Source organism: Ruditapes philippinarum, unplaced genomic scaffold (assembly GCF_026571515.1).
Source record: "Ruditapes philippinarum isolate M1 unplaced genomic scaffold, ASM2657151v2 ctg734_1_1_1_1, whole genome shotgun sequence".
Taxonomy (NCBI): Eukaryota; Metazoa; Mollusca; class Bivalvia; order Venerida; family Veneridae; genus Ruditapes; species Ruditapes philippinarum.
This window is the reverse complement of record NW_026855182.1, coordinates 134,162-140,354: the sequence shown is the minus strand read 5'-3', so window position 1 is coordinate 140,354 and position 6,193 is coordinate 134,162.

Here is a 6,193-nt window from a genome sequence, read left to right as displayed (position 1 = left end):
GGACAAAGAGGTCATCCTGACAGCACTACTTATAGAAATGCTCCCTGTTTTAAAGTTATAATACATGTATTAATAAAAGAAATGGTTATTGAAAGTGTTTGCCCCTTACAGACGAGCGATAACGTCGAAAGCGGTGCTCTTGCTTGGGGTATTGAATTTAACTGCCTTTCACAACTTATTACAGAATACAGAATGCTATCATTGTTGAAAGTACTTGTTGGAGTTATTATTTATAAAATATATTATAAGGCGGAGAAAATAACTGTAAAAATAGAATAGAATCCCCTCAATTTAAATGGCTTATATGCCAGTGGGTCCAAACGCCTCAAAACATTCTTTCCCCTGATACAGTAGCGCTGCGTGGTGTAACCCGGTGCAAGGAATATATGGGAATAATTGACGTACAGGGGGCTTGAAACGACATTTACCTGAAGCAAAGTAGTTTTAGAGAGCACTTTGCATTTTATATAGTTAATTAAAAAGATAAGACTGTAGTTCAATGAGGATTTATATAACTTTATTCTTAGTTTATTAAAGGGAAAAAAGGAGATATGTTTAAGCTGTAAAAGTCTTAATTTATCTCAAGTATGTTTATTTAAAAATAGTCATGCCTCACGATGATAGTAACAAATATATAACGTCATTTTAAAATATTTATATTATTATTTTTTTAATTTATAACTCATGCAATTAAAGTAAACCCATAAAGTAAAACATCTGATTCTAAAACATAAACAAATATAAAGACTAGAATTATTAAGAGTCTCTGTGACCCGCTGACCTTGTCTGGCGGGGAGGTTCGACTGGGACAGTGCATTTGTCAAACGTCCCATGGTGGGCTCAGGGATGCGAGTTTCAAACACGTAAGTTCGGTGCTAGTGATTCCGCATCAATGTTTGAACACGATCGTTGATTCCATGTTTCGTTAAATATACAATCGTCGCACGAGTCAATCCATCGTACAATGTTGGTCACCAGGAAGTGTATCGGGAGTTAAATATACACATATTATGTCATACACATATGAGCCGCGTCACGATTAAACCAACATAGTGGGTTTGCGACCAGCATGTTGTTCGCTTACCAACTCTATTACAAATAGAGAAACTGATAGTGAACAGCATGGATCCTGATCAGACTGCGCGGATGCGCAGGCTGGTCTGGATCCATGCTGGTCGCAAACCCATTATGTTGGTTTTGTCGTGACGCGGCTCATATAATTATTCACAATTTGTGTTGAGGCTATTAAACATCTGTCACAAATACTTCCTATCTGATGACGACTGAACAAAAAATAATGTGTACTATGATAAAACAATTTCTTGTAAATTATTGTATTTGTAGTTATGAAACAAAGTGTGAACTAAATAGCTATGTTTAAAAATGCATATACATGAATTTAAATACGTGACTAACGCTTTTCGTGATAATGAATATGTATGCTTTACTACGTTGATAAATACAGATAAATACATTAATAGATTTCTAATATTATGTATTGCGAAGAACTGTCAAATTTCGGCACGGCGCCGATTAAAAGGTCGGGAAAATTCGACATTTATCGTCACATTCCGTGTCCTAATAGATAAACAATAAACGTCTTTATTGCTATGATCAACAAATATTTTGTGTACATAAATTGATAAGAAACGTCAAAAAAGTATGTCAAATAATGAAGTTGGTCGAATTCGTGCACCGAATATGCATTGTATTTGATTGTTTTCTAAACTTCCTACAATTTCACATTATCGTGTCATTTCACACATCAAAAAAATAGCATCCACCTGGCCTGCCGTGTCCCATTTGTAATATCTATACATAATGGACATACTATCAGTAGTCAGAAGAAGTTTTTGTTGTTGTTGTTTCTGCAGCTTTTGATCATTTTCACGATAATTTGATCTTTATTGATGTTCATTTCGATATTTTTTATCGATGTTACTGTCGATGATAATGATGATAATGCTATATTTTTGACAACTCTAGTAACAAGTTGTCGATAATCGATGGATGTATCGAGATCTTTTTTTTAAATGCCGATAACCTTTGTTTAAATCTCTATCTGATCGTAAAAAAAAGTTATAGAAATCCACTAAAAAAAAAACCGCCAAGTTTTCACGAAGGTATTCCTAATGCATATACATTAAATGTAAGAAAATAATAAAATATAACTATATAATCTAAAAGACGGGTTATTTATTGTCTGTTAAACCGATATTGGATCACACTGATCTTAGGGCAATATATCTTTAAAATATCGACACACAAATTCAGACCCCTGTGTATTTTATAAAGTCGAACACAATATTTACAAAGTTTGTTTCTTTACAAGTACACTGTAACAAACCTTGATCCTATGTATCGATATGATATATTAATAACCAAATGACGCTCAATCATTCGCTAAACCTCCAATCTTGACAAGGCGGCTTTTAGGGGGAATTCTTTGATTTTAAAACATCATTTTTCCCAGACTAGACTCGGGTTATAAGGTTATCCAGACGTTTCTATATCTGTATAAAATATGATCAATCGACGTTAAATGTGATAGGAAAACTTCTTAATATCGTTTGCACTGCTTTTAGAAACGTTATGCTTTTCACACGTTTGTATTCAAGATTAGATAAAATTATATAATCGAATTGCGTAGAGATATTGAAGTTATATCAATCATTCTCAATCGATCTATCTTGATTTAATTTACAGCGTATGTTTACGTAAGTAATGGAACCCCCTAGAAGGTATGCAGACAGAAAAAAAACAAGTTCTTGGTATAACAGGTAATAGCATTCAATCGTTTTTCCTAAAATGTTATCAAACTCTCTTTAGAACAGCATGACTCAAAATTCATACTTATTTTCATGGACATTCACGAAAAATGTATCAAAATGTTATATATTGTCAAGTGAACAAAGAAAGTAATTTACACATTGCAGACGACACTTAGATCTACCAATAAATATCCGAATATGCGCAAATAGCCCTTATCACGTTAGTCACGCATTAAAAAATATGAGCCGCGTCACGACAAAACCAACATAGTGCGTTTGCGACCAGCAAAAAGACCAGCCTGCGCATCCGCGCAGTTTGATCAGGATCCATGCTGTTCGCTTACTAACCCTACTACAAGTAGAGAAACTAATAGCGAACAGCATGGATCCTGATCAGACTGGGCGGATGGTCTGAATCCATGCTGGTCGCAAACCCATTATGTTGGTTTTGTCATGACGCGGCTCAATTATAGTGATGAATACAGTAAAATCAGTCAATAATTGAATATATAGAGGATATTAAATGAGTGTAAGTTCAATACTGAATTTATTGCACGAGTTGAATAAAATTATATTATGCGAGCCTCTGGCGAGCATTATATTATTTTATTCAACGAGTGCAATAAATTCAGTAATGAACTTACACGAATTTAATATTCTATTTATCACATACCCAAATAAAGACCGTTTGAAGTGAAATAAGAGTCATTTTTCATTGACGCGCCTATAGTTTAACGCTAACATTTAGCGCGTCTTTACACTATGCTTGTATAACGCTAATGACGTCACGTCAAAATATATGCACGGCCGTGCAATACCATATTTACGGAGTCGCAAAATCGGCACGGGTGTGTGATAAAACATGTAAATTAGTTCTTGAATTGTGAAATTTTCACAAAATCTTAGTACAGTTTTCTTAAGGTTGGATTTCTTGAAAATTTTGGCTCCTCTGGAGGCATGCAGCTTTAAAACATGTGCTATTGTTTTTGGCTTAAAACCATTTTTTATTTTTAGCTTAATTGTGAAACAAACGTGACGGTTGTTACAATTCCTCTCAACTATGTTCAGTGTTCAGTTTTAAAGTACATGTTCGTGTATATACCAAGCTCACCTTAGAACAACCGGGTAATATGTAAATTTTACAATTGTTACCAAACAAGTAGTCCAAAAAAAAAATTCATTTTCTACGACCTTCAGTAATCTGCCACTGAATAAGTTATTTTTTGTATATTTTGACTGGTGGGAAAGGGCGCTTTGCATATAAAAATTCTCCATTCAAATACTTTCGTTTCAGAAATTCGTGGGTCATTTATTAACAAAATAACACGAAATTTAATATCTAAAATACATTTTAATAGATTATTGTAAATAATACGCAGACAAGTAACATTGTCATAAATATATGTGTAATCAATAAATAGATAAATAAATACCTGCAATAATATAAATATCATGTGATAACTTGAAATTGTATAAAACGCACGGATATTATTGAACTGTTCATATTTGTTCATTTTTAATACTAATACACTGTAGTTTAAAAGTAATTGCAAAAATAACTAAATACCTAAGATCTCAGATAGTAAAAAAATGTAACAGTTTTCAAGTAAGTTATTTTGAAATAAATATTAACGACAAATTTTTTCCCAAATAATAAATGTCTTTAAATGTCTTTTTTCACCTATGCATTTTAAACACGCCTGAGATTTATATTAATTGCCAAAATACCATATAGACTGTCGGAGAAACACATGTACATTGTACATTATAATGTCTTCAGAATGGCTCGTGAAAAGAATGAACACAGACGGTGTCTCACTCAAACGTGACGTCACTCTATAATCGTTGTCTTCTTAACTGAAATTCACTTTCCTCATCCTCATCCGAACTTGCTTCTGCAAAACCATTGTCATTTTCAGGACATCTGTGCTTTTGGCGGGAATAATCTAACACGCATGCGCATAACTCACATTCTATCCAATCAAAATCGTTCTTTGAGTCGTAAACCATATCCGGGCACCTGTGTGGTTGACACGGGTGCGCAAGAACACAATAACATCGAGAGCACTCTGGATAAAAGTTTAAAAGTTGCACATTCAGTGTTGTAGCGAATCCTCCTTCGCAGAAATGAGGCTGTTTCGGAAATTCCAGGGTTGATTCGCAGCCTTCACATTCAATCCATGATCTAAATATAGAACTGTTCGATATTGCACGATTTTCACACGATTCTGCTGAAGTAAAATCCAGTACAGGATAACCAAATGAACACACGTCTAGAATCGACCAATCGTTTCCTATTCCCTCATCAATCAAATACGAAAGCATATTTTAACTGTAAGTGTAAACTAGGTAATAAATAGTCCCTTAACAAAGTACCCCTCTGTAGTTTCAATAGCGATCCCAGTTCCCTTCTATGAGTCAATCTCTATTTCTTACTTCATGAATTACTTTTTAAGATCTCTAAACGATATAGATACCGAAAACGTATAAGAGCACGTAACGTTTCAAGTGATGATATGGATGATACATTTAATTTATTTATATCTATTTGGACTGCCCTTAAATTAGTGACAACTTGTGATAACATGCGTTCAAACTTGTTACCTATACAAATAAACACTATTGTCAAAAGGTTTGACCAGGCCTTTATTGCACGGACATGTTTTTAGCGGCTATTGTTGACCTTTTATTGTATTGTTCACACACAAGATTTTAAAGTGAAAGATTAAAATCTAACGAAAAGTGGATTAATCAGTTTAACGTATATAATTGTTATTTAATGTAATTTCTCCGCCAGTTTCGAATTTTGAAATTTAAATGGTCATTTAGAGGCCGATAAGATTGAAAACAAGTCTGAACTTTAAGTTGAACGGGTTCAAATATTAAATTTGAATACGGATTCAAAGGTGAATTTGAAAAAAGTAAATAAACTGTAGAAACGCGCAGCAAAATTTATATTGTGTAAAACCAGTCAAAACGCTATCTGTATAACTTTTCCTTAAATTAAACTGGTTAACTTTTGAAAATAGATGCACGTACCATTCTGAATAATTAGTATTTAACTCTATACAAGGATTGGCTACTTCCTACATTTCAGATATCCTAGTGTTCTCGAAAAATGAAACGTATACACTAAGATCAACTACTTATACGTAGATACATAAAACATTTAAGACCTAAAACAAAATATGTTAGAAGAACCTTTAGAAATAAAGCTATGCAAGTATGGAATAATTTACATTTATATATTAAAGAACATTTGTCTCTTTGTGTTTTAAAAAGAAATATGAAAACATATTTACTTGATATACAACTTAAAATGAATCTGATGAATGCATGTCTTTGTCGATTTAAATGTTTTTTGTCTTTATGTTGTATATGTGTGTACATATTTGTTGATTTCTTTGTCTTGTTTATTTGAA